The sequence below is a fragment of the Thamnophis sirtalis genome, unplaced genomic scaffold (assembly GCF_051295495.1).
Source record: "Thamnophis sirtalis isolate CommonGarterSnake01/CBP01778 unplaced genomic scaffold, rThaSir2_p1.2 scaffold_9, whole genome shotgun sequence".
NCBI lineage: Eukaryota > Metazoa > Chordata > Lepidosauria > Squamata > Natricidae > Thamnophis > Thamnophis sirtalis.
This window is the reverse complement of record NW_028261389.1, coordinates 75,553,912-75,575,896: the sequence shown is the minus strand read 5'-3', so window position 1 is coordinate 75,575,896 and position 21,985 is coordinate 75,553,912. Positions and strand designations below refer to the sequence as shown.

At 44.9% G+C, this 21,985-nt stretch overlaps 1 protein-coding gene across 1 annotated transcript in view; it reads left to right on the top strand.

Moving 5' to 3' along the window:
• Positions 1-16,213: 16,213 nt before the first annotated feature.
• Positions 16,214-21,985, top strand: part of ORC5 (origin recognition complex subunit 5) — an 86,200-nt gene continuing 80,428 nt past the window's right edge. Inside the window, exon 1 of the mRNA XM_087722294.1 lies at positions 16,214-16,241. The gene's annotated coding sequence lies outside the window, so the exon portion shown is untranslated. The remainder of the gene's footprint in view (positions 16,242-21,985) is intronic.

The window sequence follows — 21,985 nt, the reverse complement described above, 5'->3', positions numbered from 1 at the left end:
CAAACTAGGTAATATCATCAGTGCTGGAAGGAAGTAGGGTTTATGGAAAGGAGGAGGAGGAGGAGGAAGACTGTGGGGTCCTTGATGCTCTCTGAGCTTGGTAGTTTTCTTGCAGACATCTCATTACCAAACTAGGTAACATCATCAGTGCTAGGTAAGGGAAATAGGGTTTATATACGATGGCTTGCTCTATCAGTGTTGGTGTGAATGGCCTTGATGGTTCCTTGACTAGGCTATTGTTTACCATTAGTTTGTTCATCAACGTTACTAGTTCCTTGATTGGAGAATTGTTTCCTTCTTTTCTCCCAAGGACTGAGTCTGCTTTACTGTCTTCGGGCATTGTGGGACGTCTTCCCAGAATAAAAATATTCTATTAATGTAACCTAGGAGTCCATAGCCATTTTTTTACTGTGGCAGCATACAGTTGGCTCCTATTTAAGTGACTGTCCCCTAGGACAGGACGCGGTGGCCCAGCAGCAAAGATGCTGAGCTTGTTGATCAGAAGGTTGGCAGTTCAGCGGTTCAAATCCCTAGCGCCGCATAACGGAGTGAGCTCCTGTCCCAGCTTCTGGGACGAAGAGCCGAGGTGGCGCAGTGGTTAGGGTGCAGTACTGCAGGCCACTTCAGCTGACTGTTATCTGCAGTTCAGCGGTTCAAATCTCACTGGCTCAAGGTTGACTCAGCCTTCCATCCTTCCGAGGTGGGTGAAATGAGGACCCAGACTGTGGGGGCAATATGCTGACTCTGTAAACCGCTTAGAGAGGGCTGAAAGCCCTATGAAGCGGTATATAAGTCTAACTGCTATTGCTATTGCTATTCTGCCAACCTAGCAGTTCGAAAGCACGTAAAAAATGCAAGTGGAAAAATAGGGATCACCTTTGGTGGGAAGATAACAGCATTCCGTGAGCCTTTGGTGTTTAGTCATGCTGGCCACATGACCACGGAGAGGTCTTCGGACAGCGCTGGCTCTTCAGCTTAGAAACGGAGATGAGCACCGCCCCCAAGAGCCGGAAATGATTAGCACACATTGCGGGGGAATCTTTACCTTTCCTTTTTACCAGTAGGACAGGGGCCCCAAGGCCATGGGCCACAGCCCATAGAAACAGGCTGCGGCCCTTTTCAAACCAGATGGGCAAGCGTGAACACAACTCCACTTGCGTGAACGGTGAGGAACCACGCGTGTGCAAATATCACTCACACAAGTGGAGGGCGCTTGTGCTCGAAGCTCCATAGGTGCAAAGGGGCTCCACTCCCCCTTCAAGCCAGCTACCGTATTTGTGAGATCACGGGTCAACCATCTCGTCACCAGCTTTCCAAAATTACCCACCCTAAATTTTCCCCAGAAAATTTCTAACTTGGGCCTTTACAAATCGCCTTGTCCCCATTTATATCTTTTTCCTTCTCACGCGGCACAGCCAAAAGCCTCTTTCAAGGAGGTGTAAATGCATTTTAGTCTGTCTTTGTTGCCCTTTGTGTCGTGATGACGGCACTTCAAAAATAACAATTGAGATTACTTCGCAAGTTACAGTTAACCTGTATTCAGAAGAATCTCTCTGTAATTTTGAGACCATCCGTTACTCTAGCAATTTACCGTAGGCTATTATGGCCAGCTATAAATTCCCACAAATTACTGCTGAAAAGAAACTCAAAAGAATGCAGTCGTTTTGTAAGGCTTGGTGGTTATTCACTCTTATGTATATCAGGCCAGACTTGTAAGCTTAACTTCTTTCTCGGGGAAATTAAAATAGATATGTAAATTTTGTGCCACACTCAGATTTACTCGCTCTTTTATTCTCACAATTGTTTGTTTTCCCTTCCTGTAGGGTTAAACTGTCAGAATCGAACATGAATTGCCAGGAAATTCTAGATAGACAAAATAAGATCTATTAGCACAGGGGTGTCAAACGTGATTTCAACGACGGCCGCATAGCAGTTAGCAATAGCAGGTCGACTTATATACCGCTTCACAGGGCTTTCAGCCCTCTCTAAGCGGTTTACAGAGTCAGCATATTGCCCCCAACAACAATCCGGGTCCTCCTTTTGCCCACCTCGGAAGGATGGAAAGCTGAGTCAACCCTGAGCCGGTGAGATTTGAACAGCCGAACTGCAGAACTGCAGTCAGCTGAAGTAGCCTGCAGTGCTGCATTTAACCACTGCGCCACCTTGGCTCTTGCATCAGGGTTACGTTTGACCCAGAAGGGAGGAAGGGCTGGGGGGGGGGCATGGCCAGCTTGACGTCACTCATGTTAGAGGCCCCTGTGATGGCCTGAGTCGTCTGCCCGCTACCCATATCGGAAGTTTAAGACGAACCTTTTCAAAGAAGGTCCTTGAGAAAGATTACCCTTTTTTTCGGAGTATAAGACGCACCTTATTGCCCCCTAAAAGAGGGTGAACATTTGGTGTGCGTCTTATACCCTAAATGTAGCCCCACCCACCCAGTGGCCTCTGCCTCCCAGCAATTTACCTCCTTGCAGCAAACGGGGAAAATGGGGCTTCCGGAGACTGCAATAGGCTATAGCAATCCCTGCAGCCTGAAACAGCTGATGATCGGGAGGCATACTTAAACTGAAAGTGAAACTTGCTGTTTGCTCCTTGAGGCAAATTGCTGGGAGGCAGAGGCAGATTTTTTTTCTTGTGTTAATCAGGCTGTTTGCTGTTTGCTGCAAGGAGGTAAGTCATTAACTATAAAGGCCTGGAGAGAGGTGAGGGTCCGAATCTCTGTGGGGAGTTCGTTCCAAAGGGCCGGAGCTGCAACAGAGAAGGCCCTCCCCCGGGTTGTAGCCAGGTGGCATTGGCTGGTAGACGGGACCCGGAGGAGGCCGACCCTGTGCGATCTAATGGGTCTTTGGGAGGTAATTGGCAGGAGGCAGTCTCTCAAGTACCCAGGTCCAATACCATGAAGGGCTTTATAAGTGATAACTAGCACCTTGAAGCGTATCCAGAGACCGATTGGAAGCCAGTGCAGCTCACGGAGGATAGGTGTAACGTGGGTTTATCGAGGTACACCCACAATCGCTCGCGCGGCTGCATTCTGGACAAGTTGAAGCCTCCGAATGCTCTTCAAGGGCTGCCCCATGTAGAGCGCATTGCAGTAGTCCAGTCTTGAGGTCACGAGGGCGTGAGTGACTGTTGCGAGTGCCTCCTGGTTCAGGTAGGGATGCAACTGGTGCACCAGGCGAACCTGGGCAAATGCCCCCGTGGTCACAGCCGACAAATGATGTTCTAAAGTCAGCTGTGGGTCCAGGAGGACTCCCAAGTTGCGAGCCCTGTCTGAGGGGCGTAAAATTTCACACACACACCCAGCCTGAGTGATGGAATACTAACCAAAGTTTTGGGAGGGAAACACAACAGCCACTCGGTCTTGTCTGGATTGAGCACAAGCTTGTTGGATCGTATTAAAATCACCTCTCCTCTCACCGTGCTGTCTCAGTACTTTTTTCTGAGCTGACTTCCATCTGCCCCTCAACTCGTGAACTTAATTAAAGAATCATGATGTGCTAAAATTGATTCAAGTGTCTTTGATTCAGGTTTCAGTGTGTCGTCGCCCTCCCCCCTCCCTCCCCCGGGGCATATTCTGCTACTGAAAGTATTGAGCGATGTCTCCTTATAATATAGAGAGATGGCCTCATAACTGACCTCCGTATAATTCACACTCGGCTCACAAGGCTGCAAATATAACATGAAAGTTTGGATAAAAGTTCTCTGATATAATATTAACTTGCATTAACATAAGAGAGCCAGAGAAGCTTTGAAAACAACTTCTGTACGGGTTTTTTTTAAGAGATAAAAGACTCTTTGAGGAATATCATCCCAGCCACATGAATATACAGGAATTACATTACTGTACAAATTTTTCTAACATTTTCCCCCAATTAGGGTTTATATCTCCCTCTTTTGCTTTCACGACAGATGCTAAAAACAACTGTGTTCAGCTAATCATATTTGTAGAGATAATTCCCCTGTTCTGTTGTGGCCCGCCAGCGGCCAGCGGAGATGGCAGCAGAGTCGAACAGTGGGGAGATTGTGGAGGAGCGTGGGCCAGTCCTGGAGTCTGGGGAAGGCTCGGATGAGGGCTCTGCATCGGAGGCAGAAAGGGGGCCAGGGCCATCTGACAGTTATCAGCTGCCTTCGGAGTCAGACATCAGTGAGGCAGAGGAACAGCTGGAGCCTGTTCCCAGTGTGCGCATGCACAGAACTGCCAGAAGAATAACTCAGAAATCAGGGTTGACTTGGGAGTAAAATCACAGGTGGATGGTGATTGTCCCCTCCCATAGGAAATAAAAGAGGAGCGAAAGGGGAGTGGGCTTTTGCAGGAAACAATTCATTCCTTCGTTCGTTAGATTCATTTCAGGAGTGTGAAGATCTGTCCGTGTGAGGGGTATCTTACCTAGTGGTGAAATTCAATTATTTTTTTTATTACCGGTTCTGTGGGTGTGGCAGGGGAAAGGATACTGCAAAATCTCCATTTTCACTCCACTCTGGGCCCAGCCAGAGGTGGTATTTGCCAGTTCTCCGAACTACTCAAAATTTCTGCTACGGGTTCTCTAGAACTTGTCAGAACCTGCTGAATTTCACCCCTGGTCTTACTCCCACAGTATTGGTTTTCCAGAGAGTAAATCATCTGTGTACCAAGTTTGGTTGAAATTGCTGCTCGAGGCCAGAGGTGGGTTCCTACCAGTTCGGTAGAACCGGTTCGTCAAATCTACCGAACCAGTTAGAAGAGGTTCCACCAGTGGACCCCGAAAACAGGCCACACCTACAGAAGAGGTTCCAAAAAATTTTGAAACCCACCACTCTCTCTCTCTCTCTCTCTCACACACACACACACACAGACTCACACAGAGAGAGAAAGCGAAAGAAAGAAAGGAAGGAAGGAAGGAAGGAAGGAAGAAAGAAAGAAAGAAATAGTGAGAGATGAAAAAAAAAAGGAAAAAGGGACAGAGAGACAAAAGGAAGGAAAGAGAGAGAGAGAGAGAGAGAGAGAGAAAGAAAGAAAGAAAGAAAGAAAGAAAGAAAACACATGGCCGGCAAGCCACTCCCACCAGATCACATGGCCAGCAAGCCACTCCCACAAAGGAGGCCACACCCACAGAGTAGGTTCGAAATTTTTTGGAAACCCACCACTGCTCGAGGCGTTCCAGAGTTATGCTGAAACACCCAGACAGACACAGACACAGAGAGACAAAGAGACAGACAGAGAGAGAGGGAGAGGGGGAGAGGGGGAAAGAGAGAGGGGGGGAGGGAGGAAGGGAGAGAGGGAGATTGATAAGAGTGTATTCAGCGTCAATATTTCTTAAGAAAGGCATTTCTTCAAAGTTAGTAGCAAGATTTGCTGATGGTACATTCTGACCCGAATGATCTACCTCTTTTGCTCCATCAATCTTCCAGACTTAGAAGACTTGGCTTTGACATTGTCGTTGGTTTGATAAACAGATATGGGTTTCCATTCATTCGTTCACCCGTCCATCTTCGTACGATCTGTGAAATATCACAAACTGAATTCCTTGGCCGACGGGGAGGAAGACAGGAGACTTTGATGAACGTATTGTCTTTCTCAAGACTAGATTATGAAGATGTACTGTGCTAGGAGCTGCCTTATCTCCAACTTGCAGGGATTCAATTTTTCCTCTGCCCCTCCCCGCCCCAGGCCCTCGCCTTGTTTCCATAAAACCTTTCAGATTTAGAATTTCTGCACTAGCTTCCTATTATTTCTAGCGCTGGTTTTTCGCTGCTTAAACCCAAAAGATCTGAGCATTGTGTTAGCCGCATTGGAGATCTGGGGATGGTGCCGTATTTCCCCCCCCCCCCCGATCAATGTTACTCAAGGTAGTCCTCGACTTACAACAGTTCATTTAGTGAGTTATAATGGCACTGGAAAAAAAGAGACGTGGGTTCATTTCTCACAGGTACGACCTTCGCAGTATTTCCCACAATCGTGTGATCCAAGTTCAGATGCTTGGCAACTGGTTCATATTTATGACCGTTGCTGTGTCCCAAGGTGATGTGATCCACTTTTGCGAACTTCCGACAAGGCAAGTCCATAGGGGAATCAGATTTGCTTTACAACTGGGTTACTAACTTCTCAATGTTCTGACCTAAGTTTCCAAGATTATGAAGCAGACTCCCCGTCCTGATAAAACCCCTTTTATTTAGGTTAATGGGAATTCCTCTCCAGCAAAATCCCGGCCAACAGTCTTTCATGAGATTTCACAACTACAGGCCTTTATCAGGCTTGGAGAGCTGCCAGGCCGATATCTTCCAAACTCCATGCTGTAGCAACAATTACTTGGCAAGAAGTCAGGAACAGATCTTCACCCTAATGAATTGAACTAATTGTCTCCTGCAAACTCCACTCCCCTTTCGCTCCTCTTTATTCCCTATGGGAGGGGCCATTCACCGTCCACCTATGCCTTAACTCCTGAGTTGGCCATTGTTCCTTAGCTGCTCCCTTCTCCTGGCAGCTCTGTGCATGCGCACATCAGGAACAGGCTCCAGCTGTTCTTCTGCCCCACTGACATCTCACTCCGAACACAGCTGGTAACTCGGCCTCCGACACAGAGCCCTCATCAGAGCCTTCCCCAGACTCCAGGACTGGCCCATGTTCCTCCCCAACCTCCTCACTGGCTGAGTATGCCACCAGCTCTGCTGGCGGGCCACAGCACTCAACTGCAGTGATTCACTTAACAACCGAGGCAAGAAACTCAAAACCAGAGGTGGGTTCCTACCAGTTCACACCAGTTCGGTAGAACCAGTTCGTCAAATCTACCGAACCGGTTAGAAGAGGTTCCACCAGTGGACCCGGAAATCAGGCCACACCTACAGAAGAGGTTCCAAAATTTTTTTGAAACCCACCACTCACTCACACACACACAGACAGACTCACACAGAGAAAGAGAAAGAAAGGAAGAAAGAAAAAAGAAAAATGAAAGAAAAAGTGAGAGAGATGAAAGAAAAAAAGAAAAAAGGGACAGAGAGACAAAAGGAAGGAGAGAGAGAGAGAGAGAAAACACACATGGCCGGCAAGCCACCCCCACCTGGTCACATGGCCAGCAAGCCACTCCCACAAAGGAGGCCACACCCACAGAGTAGGTTCGAAAAATTTTTGAAACCCACCACTGCTCAAAACTCACCCCACTCCAGGGGAATCCCCATTTCCTCCCGATCAGTTGGGATTCGGGAGGCAGAGAATAGATGGGGGTGGGGCCAGTCACAGGTGGCATTTACTGATTCTCCGAACTACTCAAAATTTCCGCTACCGGTTCTCCAGAACTGGTCAGAACCTGCTGAATACCTGTGAACTAAATGCAATTTTATGCTGAATGTCCTAAAATGGGTAAATCGGATAGAAGTCATACCACCACTGCTTGCAAAGGGAGTAGACATCACTCAAGAACTTACTAAATCAACAGAAGCCATTACATGGAAGAAGAACTCATCAGAATGTTGCAGTGGTAATGCTAAGGAACAATAATAATTAACGTTTTCTTTGTAACCCTGGGTGGGTAAAAAAGTGAAACGCGAGATCAAATGACGGTAGGAAAAGTCAAGGGCGAGCAATAGAAAAACAAAACAACCTTGAGGTGAGAGCCAATAGGAAGCGAATTGCCTTGGTAATTGTCTGAATTTTCAAGGGCCCTCTGGATGAAAGACTAAAAGGCAATGTGTCTTGGTTTAGATACATCTTTTGACATAATCATAGAATGGAATATAGAATTTATCTACATAGAAATGGCTGTGTATGTGTGTGTGTGTGTGTGTGTGTGTGTGTGTGTGTGTGTGTGTTTGTTTGTGTTTTCCAGCCTAAGTCTGGAACGCCCGAAGCAATTTCAACCAGACTTGGTACACAAATGACTTACTCTCTGGAAACACATATTGTGGGGGTAAGACAACTCCAACACCCCTTGGGGTGAGTGTTCTGTTAAGATACAGCCTGTTGTACCTTCAGAGAGCTTCTACTGTACAGTGCAGTGGAGTTGTCATGGTAACGGCTTCACAGTATTCCACAAGAGGGCTCCCTCTGGTAAGGGGCAAAATCCAACATTAGAAATTACGTTTGGTCTGGACATTTTCCCCTCTATAAATAAATACCTGGTCAACGCCGAGCCATTGGCTAGTAGAAAAGCAAATGGAATATAGACTAGAGTTTAGAATAGAATATATTTCTAGCAGGACTACCAGGTTCTGGAACAGCTTTGTTCTCTAGGCCGTCCGTTTGGTAAACTTGCAAGATTGGTTTTTCTCGCCATGTACATGTATACATCCGAACTAGACCGTGTTGTCTCTCTGTGTCATATAATATATGTGGGAGATCTTTTGAGAGCTGTTTGCAATGAAATTTCATTTTGATGTATGCCGATTTGTTCTGACCCCCTCCTCCGTCCAGTAATGAAAGCTGAGACACACTTAATGAGAATGTCCTTTAATAACAAGACCAGACTCTTGGTGGCTGAAAGCCAAGTAAACAAACAGATAAGGACCTTGGCAGCAAGGCCGACAAACCTTGGCAGCAATTCAGACAAACTCTGGCAGCAATCCAGCCTGCCAAGTTAGTTTCTCTTTAGCCAAAGCGTTGACTTCTGCAAGAAGGGCGTGGCACAAGCAGTCTTTTTTATAGTCTGGAGAGGAGCCTAATGACCATCAGCTGAGCGTAATTACCTCTTGTAATTACGTAGTTGCTCTTGACCGCTGAGTAGCTCTTCGACGGCGTGCATCCCGGAACAACTCACTGTTGGTTTCTGGATCACTCTCCCTTGTCTCCTCCCCACTGATCCAAGGCTCAGGCGCCACCTGGTGGCCAACCAGTCTCTCTGTGTCCTGCTCGGAGTCGGAACCCTGTCCAGGGTCCTCCACATCCTCCAGGGCCGACTCATAGGGCCCTTCGCTGTCGGAGTCTGGTGGAAACTCCAACGGCTCCTGCTGGGCCACAACACCAATTAGTGTGCATTCAAAGTGACAATAAAGTTATTTTTATATACAATGGAGTATAGAATAGAATATTGAATGGAGTGTAGAATAGAATGGATAGTGGAGTGGAGTGGAGTGGAGTGGAGTAGAGTAGAGTAGAGTAACACAGTGGCTCAGTGGTTGAGACACTGAGCTTGTCGATCAGAAAGGTCGGCAGTTCAAATCCCTAGCACCACGTAATGGAGTGAGCTCCCGTTACTTTTCCCAGCTTCTTCCAACCTAGCACTTCGAAAGCACATAAAAATGCAAGTAGAAAAATAGGGACCACATTTGGTGGGAAGGTAACAGCGTTCCGTGCGCCTTCAGCATTTAGTCATGCTGGCCACATAACCACAGAGACATCTTCGGACAGCACCGTCTCTTCGGATTTGAAACGGAGATGAGCATCACCCCCTAGAGTTGGGAACGACTAGCACATATGTGCGAGATGAACCTTTACTTTTTTGGAATAGAGTAGAATAGAACAGGAAAATGGAATAGAATAGAACAGGAAAATGGAATGGGAATAGAATAGAATAGAATTAGAGTAGAAAATGGAATAGAATTAGAATAGAAAATGGAATAGGACAGAATAGAATTCTTTATTGGCAAAAGTGTAATTGGACACACAAGGAATCTGTTAGTTTTATACCTGCAGAAAAAAATCAAGAAAGGTGAAAAATAAGGTCATTTTCACTGTAAAAATCAAACACCATGAAGTCGTTTGCTGCCATCCAAGGATTTCCAGAAAGAAAAAAAACATTGTCATTGTACATATACTGTTATAGGCAGTGCTTCCTTTTTCCTCAAATTCTATTCACAATAGCTCGGTGTTCCTCACTTGCTCAACAGGACTTTTCCAGTAACAGGATTGAGGATGGAGGGGGGAAAAATGCTTTCTGCCTGGCTGTAATGATGCACACGCGGAGGCTGTATTATGAGATGCTGTTTCAAATGCATTTCAATCCTCTCTCAAGGCTGGCATCAAGGATCGGCTTCTTAGGTGATAGGGGAGCAGGTTAGTGTGTTTAGAACGGCAGAATGCAGCTTTTTTTTTAAAAAAAGAGAAGGATGAATCAGTGCTTGCTGTAATTCTGTACTAGAAAGCCATTATTTCTGCACTGAATTCAATACGTTCCTGATATCAATGCAGCACTTCGAGAAGAGAGTTGATCACGAGAAGTGATTGTACTGCTTTATATCGCACTAATGAGACTATCTTTGGAATAATGAGTCTGGTTTTGGGGCACCAGGGTTCGTCAAAAAAAGATTCCGAGATCCTACAAAGTATGCAGAGAATGATAAGGGGCCAGGGAGTCTAAATCAGAGGTCTCCAACCTTGACAACTTTTAAGACTTGTGGACTTCAATTCCCAGAGTTCCTCAGCCAGTGAAGTCTTACAGGTGCTGTTGGAAGAAATGTCCATCTGGGTTCGGTTCCAAGTTGGGAGAAAGACTCCGGAAACAATGGCGGCTGTTTGGAAAGATGGCTTTAATGGTGGACAGGATCACATGCCTTGTATGAAGTAATTGTCTCCTGCAAACTCCACTCCCCTTTCACTCCTCTTTTATTTCCTCCGGGAGGGGCCATTCACCATCCACCTGTGGCCTTACTCCCAAGTCGACCCTTGTTCTTTAGCTCTTCCCTCTGTCTGGCAACTCCGCCTGTGCGCACACTGGGAACAGGCTCCAGCTGTTCTTCTGCCCCAGTGATATCCAACTCTGAAGGCAGCTGATAACTGTCAGGCAGCCCTGTCCCCCTCTCTGCCTCTGACGCAGAGCCCTCATCCGAGCCTTCCCCAGACTCCAGGACTGGCCCAGGTTCCTCCCCAACCTCCTCACTGTCCGAATCTGCTGCCACAACAGATTCAACCTAGAACTAAACAGACATTTCCTGAGAGTGAGAACAATTAATCAATGAAATAGCTTGCCCCCTGGAGTTGCAGATGTTCTATCTCTGGGTTTTTTCCCCCCTCCAAAAATAGACCAAAGAACCATTTGACCAGGATGGTATAAAACACCTGCCTTGAACAGAAGGGTTGGACTAGAAGACCTCCGAGGTCCCTTCCAGCCCTGTGATTCTAATTCCTGAAGGCTTGATGATGAATAGCTCTTTCCTGCCTTGTTATCCACCATGATACATTAGGTGGAAATTCAATATCTCCTGATGAGAAACCTGATTGAGAAAGTTCAATAGCAACTGGGAAGTAGCCATAGTGAAGTTTGTCAAAGGGGCGGTATGAAGATGGCAGCAGCATTAATGAGGGAGGTGTTTGTAGGAGTTAGTAGAACTATTGAAAGGCCTCTGTGGTCTGTCCGGAGTATACAGCTACTCCTCATTTAGACACTGCAGGTAGTGACTTACAACAGTTCATTTACTGACCGAAGTTACAACGGCACTGAAAAAGTGACTTGTGACTGTTTTTCACACTTACTACCAGTGGTGGGATTCAGCCGGTCCGGTCCGGTTCGCGGAAACCGATAGCACTGCAAAGTTGGCCACACAGTCACATGACCACCAAACCATGCCCAGTCATATGACTGCCAAACCACCGTGACCCGTCAAAACCGCGGTCCACTAAAGCGCGCCCGATCAAAGCGCGTACGTGACGTCATCAGCAGCGCGACAAATAAAATTAAAAATAAATTAAATTAAAATTAAAATAAAATTAAAGCAAGCCGAGTCACATAAAGGTAAGGGTTAGGTTTAGGGTTAGGGTTAGGTTAAGGGTTAGGGTTAGGTTTAGGGTTACGTTAAGCGTTAGGATTAGGTTTAGAGTTAGGTTAAGGGTTAGCGTTAGGTTTAGCGTTAGGTTTAGCGTTAGGTTTAGGGTTAGGTTTAGGGTTAGGCTTAGGGTTAGGTTTAGGGTTAGGTTTGGGGGGGTTAGGGTAAGGTTTTCGTGTTAATTTTAAATTTACCTCTCACAGCGTGCCGTTTTCATCGCGCTGTGATGACGTCACGTACGCGCTTTCGTCGAGCGCGCTTTAGTCTACCGCGGATTTGTGGTGGAACCCCAAACCACACCCACCTAGTCACATGACCATCAAGCCACACCCAGAGAGCCGGAAGTAAAAAAATTTGACTCCCACCACTGCTTACTACCATTGCAGTAACCTCCTGGTCACATGATCAAAATTCAAATGCTTGGCAACCGACTCATATTTATGACGGTTGCAGTGTCCCGGGGTCATTTGATCCCCTTTTGCGACCGTCTGACAAACAAAGTCGATGGGGAAGCTGGTTTCACTTAACAACCGTGTGACTAACTTAACAACTCCAGTGATTCACTTTAGAACCGTGCCAAGAAAGGATGTAAATGGGGCAAAATTCACTTCACAACTGTCTCGCTTAGCAACAGAAAGTTTGATGTGATGATAAGTTGAGGACTACCTGCATCTCACTTAGCAATCATTTGCAAATACAACAGTAATAAAAAAAAATGGCTTTGAACCAATGTGTTGAATGTCAAATCTGGCTGTGCCTGACAACAATGACTTTTTAGTGCAAAACTGATTAAGGTCCGGTCTGTTTCAGGCAGCCGAGATGGGGCTGGAGTGTTCTGGTCCCAGGGGTCTCCAACCTTGGCAACTTTTAAGATTTGTAGACTTCAACTCCCAGGGATCAGTCAGGGGTTTCCCAGGTTGGAGACCCCTGTTCTAGTCAACTAATTAAAATCATATCATAGAGCTTAACTTGGCCTTTTTAGGGAAGGGTTCCACTGTAAAGAAAGGCAACCGAGGATATTTAAACATCTTGTCTGCCTTGTGAGTGCGTAAAAGGTAGAAGGACCACAGATAGGATACCACACAAAAAAACCTTATCTAAATAGGATGGCAGCAACTAATGATCTTTGCAGTGTCTTTTTCTCGCTCGCACTTAGCAACCATTTCACTTCCAATTTAAAGAATCTATTGTAGGTGCTAAACTATTCCTGCATCTAGAAAAAAAAAAACACCCTTAGCATCAGTTATAACAAGGTTAAATCTCTTCTTCCAAATTCCTTCAGTTTCTGTGCGATCAGGATATTTATAGGATAACACGGGACCGAGTCCTCCAGTTACAACCGTTTGTGACTGAGGAATTATGAAGCGCGGGAATAATGGAACATGACATATGTCACCGCCCTATGAAATACATCAGTGTAAATAGTACATGCTAATATCTGCTAAACCAACAAGAACTCTGTTGATCAAGCAGCCAAAACCAGGATTGTAAAGAACAGAAGCCACGTAGTTGGAAATATTTCCACATTTGAATGCATCCATCTGTCACTCAAAACGAGACTCCGAAAACCATTTGGGTCTTAAATTACCCGAATACACAACTAGCTATAGTTTCTCTAGAAAATGCAAATGCAAATAGAGAGGCGTTTCTCTTTCGTTCCAATTGTCTTGCACGGTTTATAGGCTTCCTCGTTTTTATTTTAATTAACGTTGGCTGTTTTAATTGATAAGCTGTCTTGTGGTTTCATTTCATTTTATTTAAATAAACATGACTTACCGACTTCTAAATCCTAAGTTTCTACAGCTAAACCTTTCACCTGTTCTGAAATTTATCATTTATGGAGGAACACTTGGAGTTAGAAAAAGAGAGATACATTTTGATATTAGGTTTATTACGCGTTATGCCCCCATCTTGCCTACAAGGTGACTCTGGGAGGCTTACAGGTTATAAAACAAATCATTAAAATGTTTAAACCACACAGATTAAAATATCATTAAAAGGGTATTCAGTTTAGGATTTCTAATTTTGTTTAAATATCACTCTTTGTACAGCTGGACATTTTTCAAAAGGCAATATCTGAGAATTGCCTCAAAGCAATGGCTTTGTCTTTATGCCGCAATTTTAATCTGGATCAGGAAAAAAAACACATTGCATGTGGAAAACACACCATCAATCAAATTTTGAAATGGAAGAAATGGGAAATTACACCATGGAATATATTTTTTGAGACTTGCAGAATGGAATAAAAATAATTCAAACTTCACATCTTTGTTGGGAACTCCCCCTAGAATTCTTAGAATAGAATTCTTTATTGCCCAAGTGTGATTGGACACACAAGGAATTGGTCTTTGGTGCATATCTTCTCAGTGCACGTAAAAGAAAAGATACATTTGTCACAAATTATAAGGTACAGCACTTAATGAGGTTCCACCACAAAACCGCGGTAGACAAAAGCGCAGTCGACGAAAGCGCGTATGTGACGTCATCACAGCGCGACGAAAAAGATCGAAAAATGTAAAAATAAAGCGAAAACCTTACCCTAACCCCCCCCCAAACCTAACCCTAAACCTAACCCTTAACCTAACCCTAAACCTAACCCTAAACCTAACCCTTAACCTAACGAAAAACCTAACGCTAACCCTTAACCTAACGCTAAACGTAACGCTAATGCTCTAAACCTAACCCTAACCCTTAACCTAACCCTAACCCTAACCCTAACCCTTACCTTTATGTGAATCGGCTTGCTGTAATGTAATTTTTATTTCAATTTTTCGATCTTTTTCGTCGCGCTGTGATGACGTCACATACGCGCTTTCGTCGACCGCGCTTTTGTGGAACGCGGTTTTGACGGGTCACGCTTAATGATAGTCATAGGGTACAAATAAGCAATCAAACCATACTAGGAAACAATCAATATAAATCGTAAGGATACAAGCAACAAAGTTACAGTCCTGCAGTCCTAAGTGGGAAGAGATGGGTGATAGGAACGATGAGAAAAATAATTGTAATGGTAATGCAGACTTAGTAAATAGTTTGACAGTGTTGATGGGATTATTTGTTTAGCAGAGTGACGGCGTTCAGGAAAAAAAAAACTGTCCTTGTGTCTAGTTGTTCTGGTGTGCAGTGCCTACAGCATCGTTTTGAGGGTAGGAGTTCAAACAATTTACGCCCAGGATGCGAGGGGTCTGTATATATTTTCATAGCCCTCTTTTTGACTCGTGCAGTATACAGGCCCTCAATGGAAGGCAGGTTAGTAGCAATTGTTTTTTCTGCAGTCCTAATTATACTCTGAATCTGTCTTGTATCTGTCTTGTTTGGTTGCAGAACCAAACCAGACAATATTCTTGGCAATATTCTACTTTATTCATTGTAAGAACGGGATCAGACTTTTCAAAATGACACACTCGTTCAAGTCAGCAGATTGTGGAAAAATAACTATTATGGGTTTTCCTTTCTTTGCGGCTCTCCCGGTTGCTTCAGTTAGGCGGAATGACTATGCAGTAACGATAGTTTTGTCAAAATATTGCACTGGTTGTTAAATCTTCCTGCTGTAGCCACAAAGTGTTAGTTCTAAATATTCTATTGTGTAGCAGAGGACTTAAATCCAAGGATTACTCTCAAGGGGATTACCCCTTACTTCCCCTTTGCAAAAGGAAATATGGAAATTGAGAGCTTTATTTTGATGATAATGGGATGTATCTGAAGGTCTCATTGGGAGTTATCTATGGATACGACTGCCCTCTTGAAATCAATACACCTTGAATGTCAGCAATTAATATATGTGGTTGCATTCTGCTTTACATGCTTGTTTCAGGACACAAACCGATCCACAATTTTGTTGGTTCATAAAAAGGTTTGTGTGTGTGTATGCACGTGTGCATGAAAACCCTCTCTCTGTGCATTGCTTTCATAACCCAGGAATGGTTTTTGTTCCATTTCCCTGTTCCTGAGCAAGATGGGATTATTGTTGCATTTTATTTATTATTGGTTGATATTCTTATGAGGATGAGACATTCACTCAGTTCTCAGTTATCTCCCCTCCCCCCCCTTCTAGCCCTGTGCGTTATCAGAAGGAAATTGACATTTGCAGAGGGGGCAAATGTGGACAATTTCACCCTTTTTTCTGCTTTTATTCTATTTGCACTGCAAATCCAGGACTCAGGGATTGTCACAATTGCCCTCTGCCCAATATAAAACCAGAAAGTGGTTGCCCTCTTCTCACTATAAACGCAGAAAGTAAACAGGTGCTATCCCTTTGGGGGAAAAAAATCTCATTGTACATATGTTGGGCAATGACAAAACATTTAAAAAATAGAATAAGCGCCTCTTCCCCAAAGACGACATCACGCCAACCAAGAAAACCTGCTCTAGCGAGCCAAAGCGCTGACTGAGGGCTTTTATACCCTATCAGTCCTCCCACCCCCTGAGAACAACGCGCACTCCTATTGGGAAGTCTGCCTGAGTGACGGCGGAGAGGTTCAATCAAGCCCCCCCTTTATGACGTAGCTCTCGCCCTTTGGTGTTTCCGTTACGCCCTCTCGCCTTTTCCCACACTTTTGGCGGCGGCGGCGGCGGTAAGTTGGCGTTCTCTTTTCTGAGGCGAAAGGGGCGAATTCAGCCCCCTTGGATCGCGGCGGGGCCTTTCGAGTCGCGTTGCCATCGGCTTGGCTTCCCCAGGTGGCCGTCGCCACCTCCTAAGTTAGAAGGTGTGGGGGAAACTATGGCAACTTCGACCACCTGTGGACTTCAACTCCCAGAATTCCTTGCGCCGGTAATGGCTCGGCAGGGCTGGCTCAGGGATTCTGGGAGTTGAAGTCCACAAGCCTTTAAAGTTGCCATAGCGCCTTTCTGCTTTCATCCCCCAAATCTCTCGGGGTGTTGAAGCGGGGCGGGGGAGGCAGGCTTCGCTTTGGGGGCTGCTGCCCTAACACTTCGACCTTTTCTAGAAGGATCTACGGGCTTTGGGGCTGTTATTTTGGAGTCCTCCGGGATTGGGCGGCCTATATAAATCGATTTAATAAATAAATAAATAAAATTTAGCTTCTCCAGTCTGGTGGGGGGGGGGGGGTCTATAGATCTGTTTGGATTACAGGTGGTCCTCGGTTTACAACAGTTCATTTAGTGCCCGTTCAAAGATACCAGGGCACTGAAAATAGAATAGGAATAGAAATAGGAATAGAAGAATAGAATAGAATAGAAAAGGAATAGAATACTAATGAAATGAGATAGGGATAGGATAGAATAGAATAGAGTTGGAAGGGACCTGGAGGTACTCTACTCTACTCTACTCTACTCTACTCTACTCTACTCTACTCTACTCTACTCTACTCTACTCTACTCTACTCTACTCTACTCTACGCCATGCCATGCCATGCCATGCCATGCCATTTTTTTTTAAATAAATGTGTTTTTTATTTTCCATTTTCGTACAGTCACATATATACTGTGCATAACCGGGGCCATATAACATTAAACAATAAACACAGCCATTCCTCTGATCAGCAGTACCCCAAAAAATAGAAACCCAATGTACCTCTTCGACCCTCCATACACCCTTTCTTTCGCCCCCCTCCAACTTCCCTTCTTCCCTCCAACATTCCCCTACACCCTACTTCCCCTCCCCCTCTACCACTCCCCTCTCCCGGTACACTCCCTCCCTTCCTTCTCCCCCTCCCTCCAGTCCTCTCTCTCCCACCCTCTCTACCCCTCTTTCTTCTATCCCTCTACTCCTCCCTTCGGTGCATTTCTACAATCTATTAATATATTCAGCTTGTCCTATTTTTACAGTAGAATTAAAGAGCAACAGTATACAAGTGCAGTCACGTTACCTTAAAATCTAACACATACTATGTATCCCCCCCTCCCCCCTAACACCCCACCTCCCTTCCCCCCTCCCTTCCCCCCATATTCTACTCTATGCCATGCCATATTTTCTATTGCATTCTATTGTATTTTACTCTATGCCATGCCATATTTTCTACTGTATTCTACTCTACGCCATCCCATATTTTCTATTGTATTCTACTCTACGCCATGCCATATTTTCTATTGTATTGTGTTGTATTGTATTCTACTCTACGCCATCCCATATTTTCTATTGTATTCTACTCTATGCCATGCCATATTTTCTATTGTATTCTACTCTACGCCATGCCATATTTTCTATTGCATTCTATTGTATTCTACTCTACGCCATGCCATATTTTCTATTGCATTCTATTGTATTCTACTCTACGCCATCCCATATTTTCTATTGCATTCTATTGTATTCTACTCTACGCCATGCCATATTTTCTATTGTATTCTATTGTATTCTACTCTATGCCATGCCATATTTTCTATTGTATTGTGTTGTATTGTATTCTACTCTACGCCATGCCATATTTTCTATTGCATTCTATTGTATTCTGCTCTACGTCATGCCATATTTTTTATTGTATTGTATTCTACTCTACTCTATTCTACTCAATAGGTTAGTAGCTCAGTTGTCAATGTCTTCCTCAAGGGAATGGCCACTTTTCTGTGTTACAATGATTACCCACAATAATTGTGTAAACTTGTCCTCCATCACAGCATCTTCTTGTCTCTCCCCCGCCCCAATTCGTTTACTTACTCCCTTGCTCCAAGCACAGATTGTATGTTAGCTTTTGATTATGGTTGCAAAGCGGCTTGCAAACCCTTTACCTGATTACCTGATTGTTCCTTTGAGCAATAAGCACGGGCTCCCCTGGATCGCTCCATGATCCTAGAGACTAATTGCTCTCTATATCTTTGAATTACCATCGCCATCTGCTCCTCCAATTAGCAAAATGAAATCCCGAACATTTAAAACTAGATTGCGGTAATACGGTATCGCCAATTGTTCTTTCTCCACTGGAAAATGTGTGCCCAAGCCTCCGGCTCACTATTACAATACAATTCAATAGCAGAGTTGGAAGGGACCTTGGAGGTCTTCTAGTCCAACCCCCTGCCTAGGCAGGGAAACCCTACAACACTTCAGACAAACGGCTATCCAACATCTTCTTAAAAACTTCCAGTGTTGGAGCATTCACAACTTCTGGAGGCAAGTAGTTCCACTGATTAATTTTTCTCACTGTTAGGAAATTCCTCCTCAGTTCTAGGTTGCTTCTCTCCTTGATTAGTTTCCACCCATTGGTCTTGTCCTGCCTTCAGGTGCTTTGGAGAATAGTTTGACTCCCTCTTCTTTGTGGTAACCCCTGAGATATTGGAAGACTGCTATCATGTTACTCTCCCCCCATTCCTTTTCATTAAACCTGCAACTGTTCTTCATCTGTTTTAGCTTCCAGACCCCTAATCCTCTTTGTTGCTCTTCTCTGCACTCTTTCTAGAGTCTCCACATCTTTTCTACATTGTGGCAACCAAAACTGGATGCAGGATTCCAAGTGTGGCCTTACCAAGGCATTATAATGTGGTATTAACACTTCGCGGGATCTTGATTCTATCCCTCTGTTTATGTAGCCTGAAAAAAGCGACTTGTGAGCATTTCTCATGCTTATGACCGCCGCAGCATCCCCACAGTCTACGTGATTTATAGTCTGCCTCACTGACTCACATTTATGAAGATTGCAGTGTGTCACGGGATCCCCTTTTGCGACCTGATCAGAAAAAACAAGGGGGGGAAGCCAGATCCATTTAACAACTGCGTTGCTAATGTAACAACCGTGGTGATTAGTTTGACATGTGGCAAGAAAGGTCGTAAAATGAGGCAAAACTCACTTAAGTGTCTCACTTAGCATTGTAAATTTTGGGCTCAATTGTGGTTGTAAGTGAAGGACTACCTGTATGTCCTGACAGATGCTAAATTTAGAAGATGTTCAAAGGAAGTGTCCCTGGGGTAGGTTTTAGCGGTTCCACCACAAAACCGCGCTCGACTAAACCGCGCCCGACTAAACCGCGTCGCTGACATCATCAACAGGGCGACAACAGTGCGGAGACAGAAGCATGCTGTAAACGCTAAACCTAAAATTAACCCCTAAACCTAAACTTAACCCCCCTAATCCTAAACCTAACCCTAAACCTAACCCTTAACCTAACCCTAAACCTAACCCTAATCCTAACCCTTAATCTAACCCTAAACCTAACCCTTAACCTAACCCTAACCCTAAACCTAACCCTAAAGCTAACCCTAACCCTTACATTAAGTTGAATCGGCTTGCTTTCAAAGCGCTATTTAAAGCGCCCTTCTTTCTCCACGCTGGCTGTTGTCGCCCTGTTGATGACGTCAGTGACGCGGTTTAATCGGGCGCGGCTTAGTCGAGTGCGGTTTTGACGGGTCACGGGTTTTAGCTTCTCCAGTCTGGGGTCTCTAGATCTGTTTGGATAATAGGTAGTCCTCAACTTACAACAGTTCATTTAGTGACAGGGCACTGGAAAAAAAAGTGACCAGTGAGTGTTTTTCACACTTATGACCGTCGCACCATCCCCATGGCCCACGTGATTTACATTTTGCCTGACATTTATGACGGTCCCAGTGTGTCATGGGATCCCCTTTTGCGAGCGAAGCCAGATTCGTTTAACAACCGTGGTACTAATTTAACAACCGCGGTGATTCATTTGACAAATGTGGCAGGGAAAGGTCGTAAAACGAGGCAAAACTCACTCAACAAGCGTCTCACTTAGCAATGTAAATTTTAGGCTTAATTTGCTTATAAATCAAGGACTACCTGTATGCCCTGACGGATGCTAAATTTAGAAGAAGTTTGAAAGAAGGATCTGGGGTAGGTTTTAGCTTCTCTAAACTGGGGTGGGTGAGTGTCCCTATATCTGTTTGGATCACAGGTAGACCTCGGTTTACAACGGTTCAATGAGTGACCGTTCAAAGATACAACAGCTCTGAAAAAAGTAATTTGTGGCGGTTTTTCACACTTAACGATCCCCACGGTCATGTCATCAAAATTCAGATGTTTGACAAATGACTCACATTTGTGACGGTTGCAGTGCCCTGGGGGAAGGGGGGGTCACACGATCCCCTTTTGCGACCTTCTGACAAGTCAAGTCCCTGGGGAAAACCAGATTGACTTAACAACCTTGTGTGACTAATTTAGCGACTGCAATGATTCACTTTGTGCCAAAGGGAAATCGTAAAATGGGGCAAAGCTCACTTGACAAATGCCTCACTTTTAGCAACCTGTTCTGACCCCCCCACCCTCCGTACGGTGAGTCACGCCGACACAAGGTTACTGTTAGCCAATTTATTCACAGTAATTAACTCACAGACAAGACTTTGGCAGCAATCCAGACTCCCACAGATAAGAAATACACACAAGAGCTTCTCCAGCTTTAGTAAAACGGTTGTGTCCTGCAAAAGGTCTCCACCCAAAGTCTCTTCTTATATACTCTCTTGGGAGGAGCCTAATCACAACCACCTGGGCCCGATTATCTTCTAAGTCTCCGTAATTGCTGCCGGCGCTTATCCGTCCCTCTCTGCCTGGCATCCAGGACCAACTCCCTTTGCTCCTCCCCACTGCTCCAGGGCCTGACGTCTTCACCACTGCTCCAGGGCCTGACGTCTTCACCACTGCTCCAGGGCCTGACATCGGGGACAAGCTCCCTTTGGCTTTCACTGCTGCTCCATGCCTCAGGCGCCTTCTGGTAGCCAACCAGCCTCTCTGTTCCCTGCTCGGAGTCTGAACCCTGTCCAGGGTCCTCCACATCTTCCAGAGCCGACTCATAGGGTCCCTCGCTATCGGAGTCTGTCGGCAGCTCCAACGGCTCCTGCTGGGCCACAACAGCAGCCTAAATTCTGGGCTCCATTGTGGTGCATCCCCAGTTAGCTGAACTTAATTTTCATCGGGGAAAAAAATGGGCTTCCGTCTTACCTATTGTGTTAATTTCTCTCCCACTATTCCTGTAGAAGGTTTAGCCATGGTTAACTTAGCTTTTGAATTTGTGCAGTGCTCTGAAGTATATACACAGCTTTAGATTATAAGTTTGCACAACACATCAATCTAAAATAAGACTTGATGATTACCTTTAAGACAGTGATAGTTTGGCTTCCTCTCACCATCCCGAATTTACAATGAGCAATCACTGAAGCGAGCGCTTTTATTTTTAATAAAATGTCAAGACGGTTGTCCTCCTTGTAGCGTCTCTTATAATTAAGAGTTAAGAAACTACATTTGATACGCATCAGATGTTTTTTTCATCTTTGTTCTCATAATCTATATCCCTACAAGAAAAGCTGAAGGAAAGTATTTTAGGTATAAGGCAAGCAGCTGAATATGTATTAAGCAGGACATAGGGCAAAGAGGATTAGAATCTTCAATTTATACAGGACAGGCAAATAATATAATAATGC